Genomic DNA, 27,928 nt, shown 5'->3' on the forward strand with positions numbered 1-27,928 from the left:
CAACTCGCATCAATGTAGTATTTTTAATTCATTGTTCCACTGACGGACATTTGGGTTGTTTACGTATTCTTTCTATTGTGAATAGTCCAAGACTCTCGGGGCACCTGTGCAAAAATTGTTGTACCATAGTGCATGAGAATGTGCGCTCCAAATTGCATTCCAAAGTGGTCGTAGCAACTTACACTCTCTCTGGTGTAAGAATTCCCGCTGAACAAGATTCTCCACATTTGATCTTGGCGGATTTCTTCATTGACTTGTAGTGCTGGCTTTATTGTATATGAAGTTCTCATCCTATGGGGATCTGTCTGGACTCACTGGAATAGTCACTGGTTCATTTATCTGTGGTTGCACCAATAGCATGTTACATTTATTACTGTATTTTGTAGACTATCTTATCTGACAGAGCAAGTTCCCCTCTACAGTTTTTAAAGGTTGACTTAACTATTTGTGGATCGTTTTTTTTTTTTTTCCCAAAATGATTAAAAATTCTTTTGTGGCTTCCTTGAATATTTAGGTTAATTTAGAGAGTAGTGACTTCTTACAGCATTGAGACACATCATCCAAGAGCCTGGAATGCCCCTCTCTTTATCAGATTATTTTCTATGTTACTATGTTCTATGCTTTGAAGTTTTGTCCATAGTGGTCCTGTATATTCTTTTAAAGGAATTCCTAGGCACTTTATTATTTTTGTTGCTATTGTGAATGTTATCCTCTTAAACTTGATTTCTGTTTGGCTACTGTTAGTGTAGAGAACCAAATCTCTCATAAGTAGATGTTCACATCATCTGCAAATTATGACAGCTTTATGTCTTATCTTCTAATGCTTATGTTATTTTTTTTTCTTCCTTTGTATCTTTGCCAGAACTTCCAATAGTAGGTTAAATATTAGCAGTGTTAGTGGGGCTTTTTGTCTAGTTCCCATCTTAAAGGGAATGCATTAAATGTTTTTTTTAAATTAATTACAAGGTTTACTGTGGGTTTTGGAATATATCTTTTACTAAGTTAAAGATAGTTCTATTTTATTCCTAATTTGCTGTCTTTTGTGAAAAATAGAGCTTGCCTTTTATCAAATGCCTTTCCTAGCCTCAATTGTGAAAATTACATAATTTTGTCTCTTTAGTCTATTAACGTCACAAATTACAGTTGATAGATGAAATTCAATTTATTTTATAATTATCAGACTTCACTGGATATGAAGAGAGAGAAATATGATGTCTAGAGCTGCTGTAGCTCAGGCAAAGACCTTGTCTAAGAATGAAGCCAACACACAGGAAAAAGCAGAACAAAACTAAGAGATGAAGAGACCAGGTCCTGGTAATGTAGTTGTCACGGTGGCATCAAGCCACAGGTGAACTAAGCACTGCCCTAAACATCCGCTGGGTAAGTCAATAAATTATCTGAAACCAGTTTCACGTTGCTTTTTGTGATATGTACTTGATTGGAAAACATTACTCACATAATTCAGGTCTGGTTTTTTTTAATTGCCTAACATTGTTTATGAAATTGCCAATTCTGCCTTTATGATTCGAATGACTCCTTTACTCTAACATCAATTTGAAAAAATTTATGAATCTCTTTCTTAATATAATCCATTTGTCTATTTTATCTAGTCCTTTACAAATGGTATTCTCATTTTTTAAAGTTGTGTTGCTTTTCGATTATATTTATTTTTGAACAGTTCAAAGTCAGAAAGTTTAGAACAGTATACATTAAAAACTCTCCTCCCAACTCCTGACTCTTAATCACGGTGTTTCCTATCCAGATCACCCAGTTGGATCAATTTTCTGAATAGCTGTATTTCTGAGAACTTTAAGTACACACAAAGCAGATATATCTTAACCCAAAAAGGTAGTATACTATAAAAATTCTGCACCTTGCTTTTTAAAATGGTGAATCTTACAGATTAGTCGACTTCATTATATAATGCACATTTTCATTATTTTTATAGCTGGATAGTATTCCATTGAATGAATATTGCCTCATTTGTTTTACCAGTCTTCTACTGACAGACACTGAAGTTACTTCTTTCTCTTTTTACTATTACAGATAGTTATGAAATGGAAGCCTTTTGCATATATCATGTTGAATGTGGGAGTGTGTAACTCTAGTATTAATTCTTTGTTGTGGAAGGACTGAGTCAGAAGGCATATATACACACACACACACACACACAGACACACATTTTTAATTTTTGGAAAAATAATGTGAAAATACCTTGGCTTAAAGTTATGCATTTCAGGTGGCAATCTGTTTAAAAATATCTGTTTTTCCATAGCCTATTATCAAAAATTTTTGTACTGATGAGTGAAAAGTCTTATTCACTATTTTAAAATCAGCTTTGTTGAGATACAATTTACATATGACAAAATGCAGCCCATTTTAAATGTACACTTCAGTGTGCTTTGACAAATTTATATGCCTGTGTAACTGCCTCCACAATTAAGATAAAAACATTTCCATCACCTCAGATAGTCCCTTGAGCTCCACCCAAGTGATCCCCACGCCCATCCTTAGTACCCGGAGGCCGCCGATCTGCTTGTGTTGCTGTGTATCAGATGCAGTGCTTGTCAAGTTTCTCATCCATGGAATTGTACACCGTGTGCTCTTTGTTCCCAGATTCGATCATGGTTTTGTATCAGTGGTCTGTTATATTTTATTGCTTCTCAGTATTCCATTGTAAAAATACAATTTATCAGTATACCTATGAATGAATATTGGAGTTATTTTAGTTTTTGACATTTGAATAAAATTACTATGAACATTGGTGTACAAATTTTTATATGTCTGTATCTTCTCCATACTTTAGGGTAAATACTTAAAAGGGGAATCTCTGGGTCAAACTTTATAAGAGATTGCTGGCTAGAGCAAACTGTCTCTCAAATTTTGCATCCTTGTCACTAGTGAGAATTCTAGTTGCTCTGCATTCTTTCTAGCACTTGGTATTATCATTTACATTTTTGCCATTTTAGTGAGTCTATAATGCTATCTTATTAGAGTTTTAATTTATGTTTCTCTGGTGATGAAGGATGTTGAGCATCTTTACTCATTGGCCATTCTGACGTCTGTTCTGAATTTCCAATCCTTTGCTCACTGAAACAAATTTAATTGTTACAGGGCTGTAGGAGTTTATATCTGCACCTGTATCTGTATCTGTTGTGCATCGTATTTATCGTCATCAGTCATCTATCTGTGTGGTTTGGATAGAAGCCTTTTGTCAGATAAATGTACAGCTTTTTGCCACTATGGTTCACCTCATTTTTTAAACCATATCTTTTGAAGAGAAGTTTTTCATTTTGATAAAGATCAATTTATCAGTTTTTTAAAGTGTTTTTATTTGCTTTAGTTGAGGAATCTTGGCCAAAATAATGACGATTTTACCCTGTTTCCTTCTGGGGGTTTTATACTATTGGCTTTTATGTTCATGAACAATGAATCTTTTTTGAATTATTTTTTTGAATGTGGAGGGAGGTAAGGTTCATCAATATCAAGTTCATTTTCTTTCATGTGAATATGAAATTTTTCCAGGCCCATTAATTGAAACCATTATCTATTACCCACAAATTACCTTTTCATCTTTAAACAAAATTAATTGACCTTATATCTTTAGATATATGTATGGACAGTCAATTCAATTCTATTGGTTTATATATCTATCTTTACGCCAATATTGTGCCGTCTTGATTGTTGTAGAGGGAATATTGAAATAAGGTGTTGGAACTCCTCCAAATATTTTCTGCTATTTCAAAATTGTTTCACCTATGTAGATTCTTTGGATTCCAGTATAAATTTTAGCAGTATCTTGTCAATTTGTATTTTAAAAAAGCTTGCTGGGATTTTGGTCAAGATTGTGTTAAATCTCTTGGTCAATTTGGGGAGACTTGACATTTTAAAATACTGAGTCTTCCAATCTTTGAATATGATGTACCTCTTCATTTATTTCCTTCTCTTCTCAGCCATGTTTTACAGTTGTGATTATGTAGATCTTGCAAATATTGTTACCCAGAAGGTATTTGTGTTTTCTGATAACGTGTAAATGGTATTTTTTAAATTTTAATTTCCAATTTTTTATCAGTAATGCAGAAATGCAATGCATTTTGTATGTTAGGCCTAGTATACTGTGACCTTACAAAAATAGATTTCTACACCTTCCTTTCCAATCTATATGCCTCTTCTTTGCCTTCTTGCATATTGCACTAAATAGGCCTTCTTTGTTCCTAATATTAAGGGGGAGAATCCAATGTTTCACTATTAATTGGGAGGTTAGAGAAAGATTTTACATAGAACCCCATGTCCAGTTGAAGAGGCTCCATCTTTTTCCTCTCTTTTTCCCAAGAGCTCATCATCAGTGGACGCCAAATTTTGTTCAATGATTTTCTACATCTATTGAGAAGGTCCTATGTATTTTCTCCTTACTCTGTTAAAATGGTGACTTATGATTGATGTTTAAATACTAAACCAATCTTGGGATTAAACACTATTTCTGGGATAAATTCTACTTGGTCAAGATTTCTTGTACTTTATAAGTATTGCTGAATATAACTGCTAATTTTTCTTTTTTTCCTTGTTGTCCATGTAATACATCGGTAAGCTATTCTTTTTCCCTTTCTCTGTCCCTTGTTGTGTTTAGTTTTGGTATCAGGGCAGTGCGTCCCCTGTTTTCTGAAAGAGTTAGGATTTAGTATTCTTTATTTCTTAAAGATCTGGTATTCACCAGGGAGACCATCTGGGTTGAGAGTTCTTTTGCAGGAAGCTTTTATATCACACCACCACATCTCTAACAGTGATGGACCTGTTCAGATTTTCAGTTTCTTTCTGAGGCAGTCTTGGTAATTTTGTCTTCAAAGGGAACTTTATGTTCATCTAAGTTGTTGAATTTATTAGTATGAGGTTTTTCCTGACTGCCTTTCTAATGTCTCTGTGATCTGTAATGACAACTCCCCTCATATTCCTCAAATGGTGATATGTGCTCTCTCTCTTTTTTTCCTTCATCAGTCTAGTAAGGTTTTACCAATCTGATTTTTATCTTCAAAGGACGAATATGTGGTTTTGCTATTTTTTAAAAAAATTCTTTTTCTCTTCTCCATTTTGTTTTCAGGTTTTTATTGTATTTTATTTTATTTATTTTATTTTATTTTTTAGATTCTTAAGGTGGAAGCTTAGCTTAGATACTCCATTTTAAATCTTTTTGTAATGTCAACATTTATAGTTATATATTGCTCTTGAATTACTGATTTAACTGCGTCTCACGGTTATTCATGTATTTTCATTTAGTTAATTTATTTCAAGATCTATTCCAATTTCCTTTTTTATTTCTTCTTTGATCAACAAATTATTTAGAAATGTATTAATTAATCTCCAAATATTTTAGGTTTTCTAGGAAGCTTTCTGTTACTAATTTTTAACTTAAATTTGTTGTAGTTAAAAAATGCTGTATGATTTCATTCTTTTTAAAATTGCTGTGACTTGTTTTAAATGAGCATGAATATGGTTTATCTTGATGAATATTCCATGACACATTAAAATAATTCATATTTAGCAGTTATTGGGTGGATTATTTATATATAATTATATTTATCAAGCTATATATTTATTATGTAATAATGTAATTTTACATATATATAGTCCAGAAAGTTGATGTTGTTATTAAAGCATTTATAACTTTATTACTGTATCTAAGCAATGCTGTATACAAGAAAACAAAAAAGAGGCTTACAGATTGGAAAGAAAGGCAAAGAAATATATTCATTCACTAATGACATGAGCATGTATATAGAACTGATGGTTATTTTCTGATGGAAAATTAAACTCATTTTTTTTAACAATTCCTGTTTTAAGAGAAAAGAGTCAACCCTCTAAGCTTTCATCCTGGAAAAAAAAAAAAAAGAGGAGAGAGGAAATTCTACATAAATACAAAGTTTACTCTCTCATTTCTTTGAAAAGAAAATATTTTTCTTTTTTTTTCTTTCATTTGTTTCTTGACTCCTATTCTTTTAGGAGGGAGTGAGAATGTAATTCTACTGCATTCACGTAACTTTTTTCTGAGATTATACTTCATCTGCATAGAAGCCAGGGTGGCCAACATGCAGGACCAAAGGGCCAAGCTCGGTATTTTCCCCTCCACTTGTGTGAGACAAGTCATTTGAATATTTGTTGAAGCGTTTAGAAATGATTGAATTTTCTGCACATCTGAAGACCTACCATCTTTGTCCATTATTTTCTAGTGGAAAATTAAACTTATCATTTCTGTTTAATACTTTCTACTTAATATGCAGAAAGGTAAGGTTTCCAGAAAAACTTGTTATTTCTATAAATACTTGATATATCCTTACAGTTTTTATTTTATTTTCACCATTGGTTGTAAAGAGTTGAAAATAGTATAATCATCCTTTTGTGTAGATAGACTCAGGCTACACAAAAGTTGTCATAATAATGATGATTGCTATGAAAAATAAGCTTAAAGAATGAGAATTCCAGCTAAAACATTAACAGTGGAATTATCTAATAAACTTAAAGCAACTTGAGACATATTGTCAAAAACTGAGATTATATCAGCATGTGACCTCAATTTATCTGTGTTTAAAGATCTTATTTTTTTGTCACATTTTATCAGTCTAAGCAAATGCTTTCAATGTACTTGAAAGTAATTGAATTTTCCCCTACTATAGCACTTTAATTATTTATTAATATTTACATCACTCTTGAAGGTTTCTATTTAATAATGTTCCTTTCTTTATATTTCATCTAAGATGTGAGATGTATTCCGGGGGCTGATGGTATCATATTTCTAAAGGGTTGCATTTATCGTGTATTCTTACTATTCACTTTTAGTTATGAACATAATCAATAGTCTGGCTTTTAAGATACATTATATAATAGAGAAATAATAAGGCTCTTTGAGTGTTTTCCAGCATTTGCCTCACAAAAGTAACAATAAGAACAACAATAATTAAGGTTCAAGCAGACGCTAGGACTTAACGTGTTCTCTCCTGCATTTTGCCACGACAGATTGTCCGGAAGGAGCTAGTCTAAATTTTTACGTTTTAGTTTGAACTTATTTTAAAACTTGTTAAAAGTAATGCTTATTAAAACAAAAACCTTATTTTTTTAATCGACTTTATTTTTTTAGAGCAGTTTCAGGTTCACAGCAGACCAAAACCTTATTTTACTTCAGCTCTCTCCTCATTTTTACTACAAGAAGGCTTTATAACTTAGTAACTGAGATGGCTCTGGGTCAGACTGCCTGGCTTTATCACTTCCTAATCCTGGGACCTTGGTCAAGTTACTTGAGCTCTTTGTACCTCTAAATCAGAGGGACATATAGAAAGGAAATAATAATATGATTTATTTCATAAGACTGTTCTTTATGAGATTCATCTTTGTTAGGGATTATAAATTTAGCACATAAGTAGGGCCTAATTAAAGTTCGGAACTTACTACTTTGAATTCACAGAGAATGTTTAGACACTGTTGCCATTTTGACCAAAAAAAAAAAAAAAAAACCTTTAGGAAGATAATTCTTTCATTCACTCAGTAAGGATAGGCTGAGAGTTTACTATTTGCCAGGCAATGTGCTAAGTGTTGAAGAAAGGATGAAAACTGTTTCTGACCTGAAGGAGGTCACCAGTTGCAGGGAGACACGCGAGGAGACAGCAGAGCAAGATGCTAGGAGCTATCATAAGACAGAGCCGGGGTCAGCAGGCTTTTTCTGAAAAGGGTCAGATAGTTAAAATTTTTGGTTTTGTGGGTCATACGGGTTCTGCTGCCAGCACTCAGCTCTGCTGCTGTGCTAACGCGCTTGTTTCACAAAAAGAAGCGACCAGATTTGTCTGCAGGTCGTAGCTTTTTCAGTCTGTAGTTTCTTGACTCCTGAGACAGCAGAAGGATCAGGGCTCCTGGGAGGAGTGGCTTTCTCCCTGGAGAAAGGTATACTTAGAGTATAGATAATTCAGCCGAAAGTGAGGGAAAGAATAACACCATAAGCATAAAAAACATGTGCAAACAATAGCCACCTATATATAATAGCCACCACCACTGAGTGCATACTTTATGCTCTGTAATGAATGTCCATGAATTATTTAATTTATTCATCTCAACATCCATATGAGGTAGTTATTATTATATCTCTTTTGCAGAGAAGAAAATGCAGACTTCAGAAGTTCAGCATCTTGCCATGGACACACAGATTTTAGTACCAGAGGGGTGTTTTGAAACCAGATCTAAGTGATTCCATGCATGAGATCTTAAATGTTATATTATACGATCCCATCAGATTTTTAGCTGTTTAGAAAACAGCAAATCCCACGGCCGAGGCATTGTATGGAGTTGGTGGAAGAAATGGGGCAAGATCACCGCTCTACTAATGACTTTGGAATTTATCCTGAGGGCGAAGAAAGAACTGTCACAGGGTTTTAAGGAACAGACCAATGTTTTAGAAAAATGATCCCAGCAACATGGTGGAGGAAAACTCATTGACAATCAAGGCTCTCAATCAATATTTGTTAAATTTAGAAAAAAAATGATAAAAGTGTATTAAAGGGTTGCAACAGGATTTATGAAATGCAGTTGGAAACTACAGCAATGATCTAGGGGAGAGGTGATGAGGGTCTAAATGCGGTGATTGAAGGAATGAGAGAAGAGATAACAGACAGACGGTGATTCTCAAACTTAATTCCCCAGCGTCACTGCTGTGATGCTTTTAAAAATTACACGTGACAAATGTCATTCCTGGAGATTCTGATTCAGTCGGCCTGGGTGGAAACTAAGCGTCTACACGTTGTAAAGATTCCATGGATGATTCCGTCAGCCAGTGTAAAGAGGCACTAGGAAATAGAATGAGTACCATGTAAATTATGGCACATTTACCAAAATTAGGAATACATGAAGGGGAAGAAGATAAATGTCAGATTGAAGTAGATGCAGTTGAGTCATCTTGGGTGCACTCAAATGGAGACATCTGGCAGGCACTGGACTGGGTGTTCCGGAGCTCAGGAGCAGCCCACAGAAACAGGCAAGTCGGTAATCGTTCCTAGAAAGGGGGCTAAAGACGCGTTCTGTAAGTGAAGTAATGTGACACACTGAATTCAAGATCGGAATGCCTCAGGGGGTGATCAGGCATGGAATGGAGGCCGACTGGTTCCTGAGAATCTTTAAAACACACCACTTTTCAACTGGGCTTGTCAGTAAGGTTCTACATGCCAGCATGGGGCCATAACATTTCCAGAAATGAGGCATTTTCTAGTAACTCTAGTCAAACACAGAGTGTCAGGTTGTCGAGTGGGCCGGCGAGACAGTCTGCAGCAGCACTGACACTCGGTGTGCACCGGCCGATCAGCAGCACCCCGGAGACAGGCACTTGCCATGATGAGCCGAACTGCGTGCAAAGTCGAAACAGAAGCTGGCTACACAAGAGAACGGGCTGTATACTTAGGTTTCATTTTATAGAAGTAGTCCATGCCGTCATTATAAAGGATGGTGCCTGTCTTTCGTTTGTTAGAGAGAAGACATATATCCAACTCTCATAAAGATCACTAAAACCATTTTGATTTTTTATAAAAGGGAACCCACAGCAAAGACAGATCGGAAACTTTCACAGTTTAGATGGCACCGTTCATGAAATTTTTGATGCCGAGTCAGATGAACAAGAATCTTTTGATAACCACTCTCAAGAAGCATTATAGAAATGCATTTTTATACATTTTTGGCTCAAGGAGAGGCCAAGAAATACAAAGATGGAATTTTGAAAAAATTAAAGACAGTTTGGTCTGTTGATATTCCAGCTGTGGTCCTGGAGTTGAAGTTCATAGCAGGCAAAACACACAGAGCAAACACTGATCTAAATTTCTCATGAGGAAAATGTGAACTTCTTTTTTTAGGAAAAAAGGTTTTCCCTAGTACTCTGGAAACATTCATCTCCAAAAAGTTCATAAAAGGGACACTTCATCGTATAGTGCGCTACTTGGCAACTTCTCGATACTAAACGTAGTAATGGTATCACACAGCAGCGTCTGTGTCCACATGTGTGTGTGGGCCATGACCCTGGCAGGCATCATGTGCGATGTCTTCTGTGCCAATGGCTCTGGCTGACGTTATGCAGGATTTACACTGCCCGGCTATACGCAGAGTTCCTACAATATATAAACTGAGGCCGTAACACTGAGTGCAGTATAGTGAAAAGCATTCTCCAAGAGGTAAAATTACTGTGATTTCTTTGAATAATACGCTCTGAGCAATGGTCTCAAAATTAAGGTTCGTTGAAAAACCCTGACTATCATGATAACCTAACATCTGCCTCCTCTAAGTGGCCCCACAATTTTAACAGCTGTGTGGCCTTAAGCAAGTTAGTTAACCTTTCTAAGCCCCTGTGTGCTCAAACGTAATAGAAGGATAATATTTACACAGGCTTCCTAGGATAGTTTTAAGATCTAAGTGAGAACATCTATATAAAACACTGAGCAAAATATAAAACTATCATTATTTTAAAATTGAGAGTGTTCTTAAGACTTCAGTACAACAGGGTTTCCATATGGTAATGGGAATACCAATATTTAATTCTCTATCTCCTCTCCTCTATTGCTTTTACTTTCAATAAAGGACGAACTATTAAACACAAATCATTTATTGACTCTTATAAAGAAAGCATAAAAGATTACTAGCCCACGCCCACAGTCAGCGTAGGGAAAGTCGCCTGTGGTGTTCCTCCCTGCAGAGGATGGCATAAGGCCCAGTTTTAAGTGGTGTCATTGCTTCTTAGTAAATGTGCATCCTTAGGTACTTAACTTACTGTCTGTTGGTTCATTTCTTCGTCTGTAGAACTGAGGGGTTGGAGTGGATGATTTCTGAGGTCCCACTGTGCATTCATCCTATGCGATTCTTTGGCTCTTGCTGGTGCTACTTTTCGAATAATTCAGAACAACAGCTTCAACAAATTTGAAATCCATCATGGCCCAGGAGTCAGAGATTAGTGGGATATGTGGTGGTAAAGTTCCAACGCAACAGCAAATCAATATCTAACTGCCATTTTGCTGCCTTCAAAATGCAGCCCTTTATATCAACAGAATGATACAGAGCTCAGTTTATTGGAAAGTAATCCAAGAAAGAGTGATTTAGAGAGAAAAACTCAAGGAAAGATGAGCGAAGTCAAGGAGAAATACAAAGGTGACTTATAAAATTGACCCACATCAGGAATCAAATTGATTTTAGATTTTAGGACTCAAGCTAATATTTACTAGCTGCTTAGAAAAAACATCCCCTGCGAAACAAAAAAAAGAAAAAAGTGTTTGAAAGGATATAAATTTGTGAGATTGCAAGTGTTCAGAAAAGGATACGGAAAAAGAAAAAGGAAAAAAAAAAAAGAACTGAAGGCCCTGAATCTCTTCGGTAATTTCAGAGTAGAAATTAAATGCACAGATTGAATGAGGCGTTTTGCATGTAACTGAAACAGCCACGCCCACCTAGCACTTTCCTTTGTTTCCCGTAGCCAGGCTAATTGTTTCATATAATAAAAACATCAGCTACTTTCAGTTTTGTTTTTTTTAACTCACAAGCAGAAGATATCATTAGTGTTGCTAATAACCCCTTTCATATTTCACGACCAAATCAGTTGTGCAGGTGTCCAATCAGAATAAAAAAATCCCGCACGCTAGCCGATACTCTGTGTCATTTCCTCACACTGCCTTGCCTCTGTGACCCAACTTTCTCAGCAGAGTTCACATCTGTGTTCTGTTTGGTTTTTATTCCTATAACTCATAACATAGTGGGATGGGAGAATGTGGAAAGTTCCTTTCTATTTTATTGTGAGGGATAGATCTGTTGATATGTGATGAAGTGATGCACACACACACACACACAATGAATACATTTAACTGATTCCAAATAGGTCATTTTCATTGGTGATTTTCTGTTTCTAAAGTCAGGATATTTTGTTTGCGCTTTAGAAGAATTGAACTTTTCATTCTTTAGTTTACCACAAAATTACCCCAGCTGGAGGTCCAAAATAAAATCTACTGTTTGTAGTTGGCTCAGTCTTCTGTAGATTTCAAATAGAGACATTGAAGCCCTGTGGGGAATGGTGAACTGTCATTGATTTTGAACTGAATTATCAAATATGCCGCTGGGATGATAGATAAACCTCTAGCAGTTTATATTACCCTCAAAAATGGCAAGGCTGCCCCCTTGAAAACTCAAAAACCTAAAATCAGTGCCGGTAAGTATTAAGAGCTCATTCCGGCTGTATTACAGGGGAAACTAAGTTCATTTATCTTCTAACTTAGTCTTTTGATATATAAAGAAAAATACATTTCTAAACAATTGGCGTCCTCCATTCTGACTTAGGCCATCCTACCCTTAATGTGATGGAGCAGCTTAGTTCTCTAGTCACCATTTTTATGAAATTTGGATTCTGTAAATCCTTTGTCAATCAATACTTACTTTTTTGCATCTTCTTAAGCTTGAAATTCTGACAAATCTGAAGCCTAAAATGTTTGCCTGGTGAAATGCTCCCTACTCTTTTTTTTTTTTTTTTGGGCAGGATCTAAAAACATTTTCTGTGATCCCCTAGAGCTAAAAGTATTGATTTTTTAATGGGTACACTTTTCTCAAATGGAGTCCATTGCTTAAGTCCAACATCCGCTCCTTTGTGGAGGAGCAGTTTCTTGTTTCCAAGTAATTACTGTTCTCTCTCTCTCTCTCTCTCTCTTTTTTTTTTTTTTTGCCACTGATAACACTATGCTTAAGAATCTATATATTCTCTCAAGGAAATTTGATGTTGGTCTTCCATGCCAAAATACAAAGAGGAAATTGAATGTTAATAATTGGTAAGTTGTTATAAAAAATCATGTCACAGAATTTTAAAATATAGAATTTTTAAAACATGGAATTTTGAGCTTTATTCTACATAGTAAACATCCTTTATATATTTTGAGGTCTGGTGGGTATAGCATCCCAGATTGGAGCAAATGGGTCCACTATTTTTGTTTTTTTCACTTTGTACAGATTCTCTTAAGAAGTTAGGGATTGCAGTGTGTCAGAAATTAAGATTTTTTATTCTACCTTCATGAAGAAAAATGAAAAGCATCCTGAGAGTGAATAAGTCATAGTACCCATTTGACCAGAAGTTCCAATCACTTACATTGTTGGTCACATAACCACTAGGCTACCTGCCAATAAGCTAAGATATATGATGGTAAGTGATGAGAAGGAAGGCATTCTTTATAGATTTGCAGTAACTCTCTTGCCTCAGGCAAGGTGGAGTTGAGATTGCCGTTTCTCTCTTAGCTCTTTCTAGCTCCCTGGACAAGGTGTAACTCATCTGTCTGTTTTGACACCAACCTCCTAAGATGGTCTTGCTCATAGACCTGGGCTACTAGCCAATATTCATTAATTAAACAAGAGCTATCTGACACTTTGCTACTTCAAGGACAGTTTGCTCTGACTGCACAGCTTAGGAAGAGTGGTCCCATCAGAGAAGGCTGGCAGCGCATGGTACGGTAGGAAATCACAAATAGCTCAGTGGGTCTAAAACATAGCATTCAAGAGGCTCATTACGAGAGATGAGGCTGCAGCAGTTTGAAGGAGGGGTGAGGCAAATTGCTAGGCACCTTATATCCTGTGGTGTAAAGTTTATACTTGATTCTGAAAGCAGGAGAGCCATTGAGTGCCACTGAGCAGGAGAGAGCATGTTAATGAATTGTTGTTTTGTGTGTTTTGCTATTTTGTGGAAGTTCACTCTGGAAGCTCTTTGAAGAAAAGCTTAGAGCAGGAGAAACTAGAGGCCATCTGACCAGCTAGGAAGCTCTTAATCAATTTATTTAAGAAACCTAAACACATAATGAAAGCAGTAGCTATGAATTAGTGTAAAAAGACAGATTGGAAAGATGTTGAGAGAGACTACAATAGGTAACATTTATTGTTTAATTAGATACAGGGATACAGAAAAAAAGTTGATAACAGAAGCGACTACAGATTCTGATTTGGGAAAGTGAGTAGAATTTGAAGTCTGTTTTATTTCTTTATCTTATATACAAACACAGTTTTTCAAAAATGTTTAAGGTGGCTTACAAAGAATTATAATTAAGAAGATTAAAGATCAATAGCAAAATTTAAGAAAAAAGATTAAAAGAAAAAGAAAAGAAAGAGGCAAATAGAGGCAAATAGAAAAGTATGGTATTATTAAAAAAAATAGATAAAACCAGAAATGGCATGAGTACACAAAAGGATTTGATGAAGGCCTGTAAACTTGCTAACGATGGGTCACCAACCAGTTTAGCACAAAGATGTTTTGTAGGTTACTCAGGATGGGGAACATGCTCAGTCACCAGGTCCATGCAGCTGCCTGGAAGGCAGCAACAAATTCACTGCCGCAGAAACTCATAACCATTTCTGGTCCTGCAGCCGGAGAAATTAACAGCGCTTTTGGTCCAGCGCTTGTGGTCTTCTTGACTCCTGCCCCAGTGCACCAGGAAACAAACATTTTGGGGGGCATCTACAGCACGTCTCTGCCAGAGCAGTTTCCTTTGCATAAACTGCATTCCTCTCCCCCTTAACAACTCGACTTCTCCTCTAAGGCCTGACCCATTTCCTAACTCTCAAATAGTGTAAGTAATCTCTACTGCATTTTTAACAACCATGTGGGTGGGCCCCACAGGCCTTAAATATTTGAAATCTTCTTTCCTCTCCGTTTGTTCTCTCCACCACCAACATTCTGTAGACTCGCTTTGCTAAAGTGTGAGATGTTGTCCCAAAGGTAGTCCTCAAAATGATTTTGGAAGATGCACTAACATGGTCTTAAATAAGATGGAATCACATAGTGAGAAATCATGCCTTTTTCAATTCTTCATATATTCAGATTAATTCAAGAGGGAAGGTTCAATTTTGAACGTTTTTAACATTAATTTCCTTTAAACCAAAAGCTCGTAGATCTCTGTTAGAGCCTTTTAACAGTCAATGTTGTGTAGCTGGAATTAGATGATTTCTTGGTTTTGTTTTTACTGTGTCCGACATAGTTTCCTTTGATAATAGAAACCTGTGGGAACTGGACTTCATTGTTTAAAATGTTCTTTTCTGGTGAGGCTTTGGGTTGGAATGTGGCAGCAGTGCCGGAAAAGCACCTGAAGGCAGCTGGGACCCAGTGAGCAGGTGAGAACTTTCTCCAGTATTGATGCTCCTCTCAGCACATCTGCTGCATTTTTCTGTCTTATTAAATTGGTTTCCCCAAGGTAGGTCAGAGTTGGCCGCCCACAGCTCCTAGTCCATTTCCAGCCACACTGTGGGAAGAACTCAACACCTTGGTCTTGGTCCTGACCTGCTTTAAGCAAATATGCACAGGGCAGTAGGGTCTTGCTTTACAAGGATGACTGTGGGGTTCAAATCCTGGGAATGGGGAAAAGGGCAATGCAGGAGATGACCGTGAACTAAGCAGGCACCCCAGAAGGTGTCTGCGCCCTGTGTTGAGTCCCCGCCAAGGGCTGGCCACCCTGACTGTCCCGTGTGCTACAGTTGCCTTCTCTGTGCTATTGCAGTAATTTGAAAGAACGATTGAAACAACAGTGGGTCCCACACCCTTCCAAAAAACCTGAAGAATTGGATAAGCGTCACCTACCTGAAAAGTAATGCTTCCTACTCCAGCAGCCAGATAATTCTCTATCAGATCCCTTTATGTATTTCCTTCCTGTGTTTTTATTATAATGATCCTATTTATGTTTCCTTGTTTACTGTTATCTCCACTTGCCACTCCAAGAATGTGAGCTCAGGGTATCCGCCTTCTTTGCTGTTATATCTCTGGTGCTAGAAGAATTCCTGGCATATAATTGCTGCTTAACAAATGGCTGCTAAGTCAAATAATTTAAAAATACCTCACATTCCACATGCGCTTTAAGAAATATGTAAATGTTATAATGTGGCTTAAAAATAATATGACCATTAGAGTTTTACCAACATTAGAAAGAGCTGCAGGATGCTCAACCTTTATAAAATGTACTGAGCCACAAATTCGATTCGTAAGAAAATGTATTCTGAGATGTTTTAAAAATCTTGACTTTAAAAAATTTTTGCTAGTATAGGATGAAGTTATGTGGAGTGAAATATTTCAGACCAATTGATTATTAAATATTTTTTATAGAATTAGTTTTAATGCAAACTTAATAGTATTCATAATTTATAAATAAAGCTTCAAATTTGTTCTATAGAAAAAATTTCCATCCTGCCTACTTTACAATAATTATAACAGAGAAGTATATGATATAAACAGGCATTTCAAATATAATATTGCATTTATTTGATTTTTATTGTTGTAAAATTTTGGTAATTTAGCTACTTGCTATAGTGTCAAGATCCACATGAACAGTTTTCATGACTTGATAGAGGTCAGACAGGAAAATAGAGATGAGACAGGAAAAGCTAAACATTTTAAATAAAGATTACAGTACCCCATGGTATCAGATAGATAAGAGAAATTATCACTTCCAGCAAAGAATATGATGCCATGAAAAATAATCAGAAAACATGAGATAGACAAACCAAAATTTTAAAATGAAAGTGGAAAATAAAGTTAAGTAATTTTCTCAGAAAGAAAAAGGAAATGACCAAAAAAGGGGAACATCAGAGAAAAAAAACAGTCTGCCAGCACCTTGACCAAGAGGGACTCCAGAAAGGTAGACAAGAGAAAGTGAGGAGTGACGGGGGGACCATCAAATGAATAACAGAGGGAAATTCTCCAGAGGTGAAGATCAAAAGCCACCAGATTGAAAGGTATCATTGAATGTCACTCCCACCGTCCAAAAAAGGTACAGCATGGTAACAGTTCAACTCACCAAGACTGCAAGGAAGATCCCAATGGCTTCCAGAATGAACGTACAGAAGGAATGGGAACATGAATACTGTTAGATTTCTTACCGGAAAGCGGTGTTTTCGAAATTGAGAGACAGTTAATTCAACTCAGGTTTCGGTAGCAAATAAAACAATCAATTGAGTGAGAGCAGAATAAATATATTTTGGGTACACATGGAAAGACTTAAAATTTTACCTCCTATGGGGAGAAGAGACACATCTTTTGCACAGAAGAATGCCAAATAACTTTTTACTCCCCCTTCAAGAAAGTGATGCTTAATTCTCCATCACTTAAAGATCTGCTTCTAATGAGTACTGTACAGAAAAGAGGAAAATATAACTTTACAAGAGAGAAACCTAGCAAACACGACCTCAACCAGATGACCAAGCTCAGTATCATCAGTGATCCGTCATGTTGAGAATGTGTATGCAATGAAGTGGCACTTCTCATCTGAATAAATATGAGGTTCCCCCCACCCCGTGCTTTTTTTTCCCTTCACTATTGGCATTCCTAATTATCCTATTTCAAGCGTATTCTATGCCTTTCATTAAAAATAATTACTGTTAAGTGAACTGGAAAAGACCTTATTGGTGATTGATCATTCTTTTATCTGATGTTTGTTTCCCTTATCCTTTCTGTCTTTAACAAGTGTCTTATTATATGTATATGTTAATTAAAATGTGATAAAAATTTGTATATGGAATCTCTAGCTTAACAGAATCCATTCAGACATTCTGTGCAAAATATAAATAAATAAATCTAGTCAGGAAGCATTCCCTTTACCTTAAAAGGAAAAATATAAGGTGTTGCTGGTCAACTCCAAATTCCTCATCAGAGGTAGAACAGAAAAACACATGATAAAAAACTATTATATTAAGAATATGGAAACCATCACTTTGGAATCATCAAACAATTAACATGCTTGTAAAAAAGGAAACAAAGATGCGGTGCCACATTTGTGTGTGTGTAGTACCATGGTCTCCCTTAATACCAGCAACATTAGAGATGCATAATCATATTATTGATGTTTTCTTGACACTAGCCAAATAATCTATATTTACTACTAATTATAATTAGATGGTATTTCAAGACTTTTCCATAGAACTTTTTTTTATTGAGTTCTGAGAATGTCAACATAAAATTTCCATATAAACATTAGGTTAAAAATTTATGGAAATATTTACGTCGTGGGGAGGTTGCATATTGAAATCAAGAAGGCAATGTTTTTACTGGCAAAACATTAACGTGGAGCCATTCTGCCAGTGTGCAAGTACCCTGGCTCTAATACAGTTCCATTTTAAAGGGAAAGGTTTCAATGGCTATATTACTGATGTTTTTAAAAATAAAAATTGAGATAGATACTTTGTTATCTTATACAACCTGAAGTTGCTAGAGGAATACTATTTTAGAATCATAGCTTAGGATACACTGATCTAAGGCAACACCTTTGTTTTAAAAGGGTAAGATTTCGGTTCTTAGAAAGAAATTGATATATGAAAGACACATATTATATTAGTAAAAGAGCTAAACAGTGAAGTGGAACCCTTTGTTCTGTGCTGTTTCATGTAAAACACTACTGAATTATGTTAAATTCTAAAGGAAGTCTTTGGTCAGAACACAACCTAAATATTGAGATAATTTTCTGTGATAATTGTCCCTGTTGTTCAAGAATTACCAAAATAACAAGGGATGTGTTTACATTCATTTTTAGAATTTCATTTCAAGCTTGAAAAGTAATATAGTTAAGACAAGTATCTCAACTAAAAGGAATAAAAACTCAATTTATTCTTATAAAGATAGGTCATATTTCAATTTACAAGTTTATAAAAATATTTTTAACTTTACAGATTAATTAGGCTTTCAACTTTCAGCTTGAGTATATTTTAAAAGTTCAGGTATTTATTTATGATCTTTGACCTGTATAAAATTCAGGTAATGTACTATTTTCTCCTAATGCAGACAACTTGTGCTCAATTCTATTTTAATTTCCTTAGCAATATCAAAATTCACCCTAAATTTCTAAACCTCATCAAAGGCATTTTGTCAGTTGGATTTCTATAAATTTCAAAATGGTATTCGTTCAATATTAAGGATCCTTGAAGGCATAAATGTCATTCTGAATGATTAATTCCCGAAAAACTGGACTTACGTTGCATAAAAAACAATGAATCCTTGAATAGTATATTTGATAAGGCGTGATTGCCACCACAGTGTATTTCAGGATATCTATATGTGTAAAATCACACACCTGTGGGATGTAGGGAGAAATGGCTTTTTATAATCCTGCTTTCCATCTCTCATATTTTACAGATGAAGAAAATAGTATTTGAGACATTTTGTGGCTTGTCCAAGGTGACAGCATAACGGCACCATTTTAAAGGTTGCTATACCTGAAAGTTCATGAAAATCCTCAAAGAGATTTAAGGCGATTCTGTTATTTCTTTCTTTTTTCTCCATAAGAAAAGCAACAAACTCACTTAGGACATCAGGTGACTTCTTTTTTCAAAATTTTTTTAATGTTTTAAATAGGATTGAATTTGCTCTTAATGAGACTATTTGATTCCAGAGATGTCAAAGGTGGCAATCGATACTAACAATAATAAATATTTATTGAACGCTTATTATTGACTACTTTGGTCCTGGGGACAGTGGATTTTATTTTGATCTTCACACTTTACTCAAAAAGAAGAACAAAGTGAGGTTGCTAAGTCCTAGGAAGGGAGAGTTGGGGGCAGATGTGGGCCTTTTGCTGTAAACAAGCAAATCACCAACCAGCCAAATACATCCTGGGGCTTCTACCAATATGTGTGCTAGTCGTCCCTTCATCCGTTTTAAGTGCCCAGTGCTATTTTTAGTTTTAAATACAAGTAGTCAGGGGAAAGAAAGTCCAATACAGAAGCAAAGTCTAATCCAGTCATCCTGCTGAGCCAGTGAGCTCTGGAAGGGCCTAGAAACAGGTAGTCTACCTACCAAGACTGAGAACAGTGGTGGGAAAGTTACAAGACACCCCAGAGCACCCAGAGGCCAAAGTGATTCCAGAAACTCTCGAAGCAGCTGAAATGGTAGGAGGGGACAGAACGAGAGCTTATCGCTGGCGAGGAGGTGGACACTGGCACTTAGAATACTGCGTGGTTCAGGAATTGAGGCAGACAAGGCAAAGACTGAGAGGACGAACGTCAACTAGAGGTCAGAGCTGGCAGGGCAGGGATGTCCATTAGAAGCATGAGGGCCTGTGAGATAAAGCTGCAGAAAAATGCAGGTGAGGTCATTTTCTGAACCAAACAGAAAGTTCATATAAACTCACTGCTAGCAAAAACATTTAAATAAATATCAGTCAGCAAATCAGTCAGTCCCAGGCCTTGGACAGGCTAGAACCCACTGGTGGGAAGAAGTACAAGAATTAACCTGGAGGCAAAAGGGCTGATGAGAGATCCCATCTGAAGCCAGTGGTCCTCGCTCCTCGCAGGACGGGGTAGTTGGCTTTCCCAACACTTACCGTGTGCTGCTCCATCATCAGTGTTCGTGCAGTGGCCCCTAAGTTCTCCCACCAGAGGACAACTTTCTCAGACACAGTTTCCATGGTCAAGCATCATGGCCTTGATGTTATTTCTGCCTGTAGGCACACAGATAAAAGGTTGGTGTTGCATAGTTCAAAGCATGCTACCTTTTAATAGTTAGATGTTCAGCAAAATATGTTAGGATTTGTCAGACTTCCAAGATAACTTCCTATTAAATATTATAACAAACAATTGGCTTGATATTTGTCATTCGCTGTCTGAATTTTTGCACTTTTGAAAAGGTTTTTTTAACACATGAAAAATCATCTCAACTAATTCCCAACAAATACCTTACCATGGTGATCAGAAAAAAAGTATAATGATTTATATTCCTTCCAAAATTAAACCCATGAGCCTTATTCAAGTTTAGTGGAGCAGTAAAGTTAAGTGTATGATTAATTCACCCTCTTAGGAATAAATCCTTTTATCCTCTCATACTGTTTCTGTTTTGTGTGTATAGCAATGCACCCTACATTCTATTCATAAAGTCAAATGTGTATTTGCAGTCTGGGGACATTGACTACTTCCCCTGATCCTTTTTAGAAGACTGACTTTTCTCAGTGCAATACTTTCTTGCTACTGCTAGGGGTCCAGGATTTTTGACATTTTTTTAAAATTGGCAGTAAATATGATACCATAATTTCTGGTGAATGCCTTATGGCATCCTTAAATTAATAGGTGAACTGGAAGCAGGCATTATGTCAAAGAATGGATTTTTATCATCTGTGAAAAGGGTTAGATTTTAACTTGTACTACTTTGCATTATGGAAGGAAAAGTTCTGGGAAAAGTTCTGTGAAAACCGTTTCTATTTCTTTTCCACAAAAAGGTTACTGTTTAAAGAGTACCGTTTAATAGTGGAACAAATGATTCAGATTGTCCTGATAGAGAAGAATGAAATGATGAGCTCTGAATAACTGTGCAATGTTACTGCTCATCTTGCAGGAGGAGTCTCCCTGAGGTGGCTGGCGGTTTAACACAGTGCAAGCGTGCCTGCCCCAGGGGAGGCTGCAGGACGGGGAGGTGACCCACCATTGATGCGGTTAATCGATACCCAACCTTAGCAAACAATTAAATATGCTCACAAGAATCCAAAACAGTCATCTGAAGTCAGAGAAAAGAAGTTTTTACCAAGGTCACTAAACAGAATAACTTAAAAGAAGCCGATGTTTTAAGCCTTCATGGGACTGTGCCAGGCAAGAGTGTCACCTCTGCTTCCCTGCAGCTGATTGATTCAGATCACCCGTAAACCGCAGGGCCTTAGAGTAAACAATGTGACTCTAGTAAGAGGAGACCAAGGAAGAGGGGCGTGTGGAAAAGTAATGACACTTCTAACTGCAGGCAGGCACGTGGTCGGCACTCAGCAGGTCCTTGTGTACGAGTGAATAAAGACCTGAATGAAAGCATAAGTAGCAGGGAAAAAAGAAAAGGGGAGGGGTTGTGGGAGTAGCCATGAGGACTGATGGGAAACGTGTTTTGAGAAGTAACAAGAGGAAATGTTGACCACCATCCTGGCTCTACTGGCAGTAAGTGGAGAGCTTTAAAGTGGGCATGAAGGAGCCTTTACAGGACTGAGGGAACCTCAAAAATGAAGGGGTTTTTAAAGGGTCACACAGGAGTAACCACTTGTGAACAGCCCCTCCTTATTCTCGGATATTGGCAGTCTCAAAGAGCCTCCAGCTCCCCTGGAGAAAGATTGCTCGTAATTATGATACGCACAGCCTTTGAAGTCAGATAGATTTAGGTTCAAATTGGTCTCTGTTACTTCATAGCTGTATAACTTATCTCTAGCAACTGACTTAACCATTCAGAGCTCAAGGGGGAGACACGTATATCAACTGGTCTTTACTGGAAACATGGTAGGCAGTCAATAAATGTGTACTTAAAATAGACAGTGTTTACATATAAATATCCATGGAAAATTGTATGTCTGCTTCCTATAGGCTGAACTCTCCCTTGCATATTCTGATTTAGTTTTATTCTAATTCAGATAGTTCTGGGCTGTTTTCTACATTGATGACAACTCTCCAACTTCTGCTGACCACATATGCAGTTAACAATGTCATTCTCCGCTGATCTTGTGATCAGGTAAGACTATAAACATAGCGGATTTATATGTAATGTTAATTATGATTATCTGATGAAATAAAAAAAATTAGTGTGAAAGAAAATCTGTTCCAATTGCTGGTAATAAGAAAGTTTTCATTATAGAAATGTGGGATTATTGCACAAAGAGGAATTATCTACCCAAATTAAAACACTGCCTAGCATGCAGCTGAGCATCCAGTCCCACCAAAGCGTTGAGCATTTTTTTATTTTAATGTTTTTAAAAACCATTTTTATTAGAGGCTTTATTCAATTTAATAAGCCTTTTCTAAGATAAAGTTTCATTTCTCAGTTTTAAAAATGGAAATCTTTTCATGATACTTTTCTGTGATTACCTTGCAACTCTGGTGCTTGAGTTATTTACAAATTACTGAAATTTCCAACTGTCTACATAAATAATGGAAATGAAACCCTATTTCAGATTTTAAAAGCTTAAAATTGTACTGATGTGAAATCCAGCCAAATTAATTTTAATTATTATGTAATTCTGATCAACTCTCAATATTATCAGAACTTGGTAAAATGATCTGAAGGAGTAAACGTGCTGTTATCAGCCAAGATATTCAGAAAATGAAGATTAATAAAGGCTGTGCCTTGCCAGATATTAAAACACATCTTAATGTTATAATTATTACAGCAGCATGGGACTGCTACGTAAATAGACAGATCCAGGGGAAAGAAAGGAAAATACAGAATCATACTCAAATATCCAGCTAGCACACACACATACAACATTAACCCAAGTATGTTTTATGTAATTAATGGCATTAATTCCTTTCCTTCTCACCACAACTCTGTGGAGTAGGCACTGTTATTAGCTCACTTTTACGGATGAGGCTTGGTAGAGTGCAAATAACTTGCCCAAAGCCACCCAACGTGGTTGTGAAGACTTGATTTGCATCTAGGCAGTCTGGCTCCCAGAGCCCGCATTCTTAAACACTGCATTAAACCACTTTTATTATAGGCCAAAGAAGAGGTCCTGCAAGTGTGTGTTGGGGAGCCCTTGGGTCCATGAGGCTCTTCCAAAGTCCATACGATCAAAGGTATTTTTATAATACCCTACAAACAGTATTTGCCCTTTTTCTTCTCATTCTCTTACAACATACAGTAGAGTTTTCCAGACACTACATAGCATGTGCTGTTGCAACAGATTCAACCCAGACCCAAATAAGAGAACCCTGCTATCTTCTCTGAGGCTAGACATTAAAGATATTTGCAAAAATATAAGACAAAGCCACTCAGCTCACTAAATGCTTTTCTTCTGGAAATATTTTTTATGAAATGCTATTTAAATTAACATTAATATGTAAAAGGGGTCTATTGTTTTTTGATAAATAAATATTACACAAATTTCTGAATTTTCACTTCTAACAAAGTAAATACTGAGAGCTATAACCTGTTTTTGATATTTGAATTCCACATGTAGGTCTATGAGGTCCTCACTCAATGATACTTAAGAGTATGAAGGGGTTCTGAGACAAAAATATTTGAGAATTATTGTGCTAAATTATGCACTTCAAATCATATGGCAGAGGAAGTTTTATTGAATAGTTCCCAGCACTCTACAAATTTGTGGTAGGAGTAGAAATAGGGAACAATCTCTCTGGAGTAATCTGGCAATATAGAACAAAGGCCTTAAAAATATGACTGTATTTAATTCATCAGTTTCAAAGTTAGCAGTATATCTTAAATAATAACTAATGTGCTAAATTGACAATTAAAATAATGCTAATTTTAAAAAAATACTCTCTAAAAAAATACTGATATCTTAATTGTATAAAAATAGCAGATGGACTAAATAATTATGAAATAAGAAAAGAAGTTCCAAACAGCCATTAAGATGATATAATCAAGGAATCTTTACTGATGCTGAAATACTTCTGTACATGCCATTAACCCCCAAAATATATATGTATTCATACCTGTGTATGACATTACAAGTGTAAAATATATGTATTTTTATGATCATGTTCTTGTAAACATTTTTTTTTTGTAAATCTCTACCCATGCACAGAGCATTGCAGAAGGAATATGTATCAACATTTAAACAGAGCTATTCTTTAGTTTTTCACCTGTATTTTCTGGTTTCTCTATTATGAACATACATTGATTTCATGGTAAAAGTATTTGAATTTAAAATTTTACTTATGACAGTGCAATTATTCAAAAGTGAAGAAATGGTAAAATTGTGGCACTGCGTGACGTATTACACAGCAACCAAAATGTTCAGGAAAAAGTGTGAAATTAAACGTGTTGAGTGATACGTGATTGAATCTTGCCAACAACAGAATGAAAAATAACAGAAAAAGCTATCAAGGACATAGTGTACACAGTGGGGAAAATGTGGGGATAAACCCTATCCATATTCAGTATCATTATTGTGTACACGTTACATTTCTTAGGTGTAAAAATGGTTTGTAGTTGTGCAGGAGAATGCTCTTGTTCTTGGGAGACGTGTGCTGAAGTATTTAATGGCAAAGTGTCATGAAGTCTGTAACTTGTTTTCAAATGATTCAGAATAAAAAGTGTATATAAATGGGGAAAAAAAGAGCAATGTGGCAGCAGGTAACAGTGAGTGAACAGTAGGTGAAGGTACATGGGTGCTGACTGTACTATTATGGCTTGAAATAATAGGTTTGAAATCTTTTCAAAATAAACTATTGGTGGGGAGAGGGAGGTAAACAGCAATACTAAAGGCTTCAAAGAGGAGTTGCAATTAAAGAGGAAGAGATACAGCAGATAATTAGCAGCTGAAGAAGGTCTGGGTGGAGACATCTTTTTAAGATTCATTGAGCACCCACCACGTGCTCAATAAATATCTAAGTGCTGTGGAAAAATAGTCATGAGAAAGTTTCAGTGACAAGAGGAAATGTTTAGGCAGCCAGAAAACAATTTACAGTGTGATCTCAGCTATAAAAAAATATGCAAAGAAAAAGACAATTAGATAATATACGAGGTTGTTAAGATGGAATTTTTTAGGGAGTTAAATGCATGGATGACTTTTATTTATTTCTCTCTATAGTTCTTTATATTCTAGAGTTTTGACAATGACTAAATATTACTTTTCTAACGAGAAAAACATAGCTCTGAAATCAAATGCACCATGCCGTGTGGAATCTTTGTATTTCTGATTTATATCTATTCCATTTTATTGAAACAGGATGGTGATCAGTCAAGTTTTCCACTTTCTAGCCTGTGAGAGCCTAATGGCCATAGGCAAAAAGACACGTTTCCACAAGAGCACCCCAACAGTTTGTGAAAGTTTATGCACGGTGAAAAAGCTAGCAAGCGCTGTGAGTAGGGCTGTATGGAATGATGTCCAGCACTGAACATTTTACTTTGAAAATTAAATCAATTGGATAAATACATATTGGAAATTATTCCATATAAGGTCATCTCTCGACCTGAGCTAACCAAAGCCATTAATGTATCCAGAGAAGGAACACCAGTATGTGACAGGGGCCACTTTACAAAGGCAGTTTTGAGGGATAGATTGGCAGATTTTCCTTCCTAATTCCATAAAAGCTCTCTGGTCATCAAGTTTTCCCTCGTATCTGGAGCAATGAGTCCGGGATCAATCACAATGATCATTTTTATCCTGGTATCTTTGCTGATAACATGACTTCAACTCTGCCTGTGTTGTCAGAGATAAAGGATGGATTGCAGTTCATACTTAAAAGATGGCCATTCCTAAAATGAAAGCATAGTGTTCAGGTACTTTGCTGAAAAATTCTACCTATTATGGGCCACAGTTTCTGATTCAAGAGGAAAATTCTTGTTTAAATAAAAGCATGTGAAATTCCGTTTTTAAGATCAGATTATAAAGTGAACATTGACATATGTCTTAGTCTGTTTGGGCTACTATACAGAATGCCACAGACCTGGTAGTTTATAAACAACAGAAATTTATTTCTCATAGTTCTCGATGTTAAAAAGTCTGAGATCAAGGCACCAGGATGGTCATATTCTCGGTTGAGGGTCCTCTTCCTAGTTTATAGCCGGCACCTTTCACTGGGTCCTCACATGATTAAAAGATGTAGGAATCTCTGTGGAGCCTTTTTATAAGGCACCTACCTCTCAAAGTCCCCATTTCTAATACCATCATCTTTGTGGGTTAACATTTCAACATATTAATTGGGGGTGGGGACACAAACATTCAGATCATTTAAAGGAAAACAAACTACATTCCTTTTTGTAGAAAACTGCTGCCATTATCCATAAACAATCCCATCTGTTAGCAAATCTAGAATTTAGCTCAATGTTGGGAACTAATAATAGGTTTGAGTGATCTAATATCTCTCCAAATCACAAAATAATTACTTTTAAAACTTAGTGTCCATATCTTTGTTTCTATACGGCAGGTTAGCTCAATTCACAATGAATCTCAGTAGGTTTATAATTTAGAATGCCAAATTGTGCCAACATGTATCAATATTATCTGAAGTTATACTGCAAGGATCAAGCTACCAGACACCAAGATAAATGCAAGAAAAGCAAATCTTAAAATTGAAGCAGTAAATTCACATTTTATTTTTTGGTTAGTAATTATCACTCAAACAATGCTCACATCTAGTGTCATTATTTCTCGCCACAATATTCCCATGGAGTAAGTGAATGTTGATTAATTACATTTAAGCATCTTTGTTTCATTTCAGCTGATTGACTTCGTATTTGTCTGTCCTAATGAGGTGATAATCTGAATAAATATGGAATACAACTGATGGACTTTAAGACATATGTTAATACAGTTCTCGGTAATAAATGGATGATAATCTATTATCGAAAAAGTCAGCATATCAACTACAGCATTTATATTATTTATGAACTGCCTTCTCTAAACATCAAATTTTAAATTTGACCCAGAATTCCAACTCTTATAATTTATTCTGGAAGTAATCAGGAAAATGCAAAAATTGTATACACAGAATATTCATTCCAGCATTGTTAGTAATATTTTTTTAATGGAAACAATATTGACATATGAATTGACAATCAACTTTGATACTCCATAAACATAAAGTGTGTTTATATTTATATTTCTTGACATAAATAGAGGTCCATTAGAAGTTCTGCGGTACTTGTAGAACTTTATTATAGTGTGATCCCATCTGAGCTGTTCATGTGTGTCCATAATATTTGATAGATTGAAAAAGAATGTTGTAAGTCATACCCCCAACTGTTAGCAGCAATCGTAGAGACTGTAGGGAGATTGTACTTTATATTTTGTATCTCTCTTTCATACTATTTGGATTTCAAACAAAAAAACAAATCATTTTATAATAATATGAAAGTAAAATTTCAACCAGGTAACAACGTCACCTGCCCTGTAGCCCATACTGACTGATACGTGACACGTGTGTGAGTGACTGAACAGTCCCCTACTCCATCTCCTACCCCTACTCCATCTCCTACCCCCCTACTCCATCTCCTACCCCTACTCCATCT

General features: G+C 36.0%; 1 long non-coding RNA gene across 2 annotated transcripts in view; it reads left to right on the forward strand.

Annotated features, from left to right (window-relative positions):
- LOC116281787 (uncharacterized) overlaps positions 1-27,928 on the forward strand; it is an 84,580-nt gene that overhangs the window by 37,536 nt on the left and 19,116 nt on the right. The window contains exon 3 of one of the 2 annotated variants that reach the window (XR_012075989.1): positions 22,368-22,465. This is a non-coding gene — a long non-coding RNA (uncharacterized lncRNA). Of the gene's footprint in view, positions 1-1,180; positions 1,407-22,367; positions 22,466-27,928 lie in introns of those variants that run through there. The other variant, XR_012075988.1, reaches the window with a different exon arrangement.

The sequence above is a fragment of the Vicugna pacos genome, chromosome 9 (assembly GCF_048564905.1).
Source record: "Vicugna pacos chromosome 9, VicPac4, whole genome shotgun sequence".
NCBI classification, from domain to species: Eukaryota; Metazoa; Chordata; class Mammalia; order Artiodactyla; family Camelidae; genus Vicugna; species Vicugna pacos.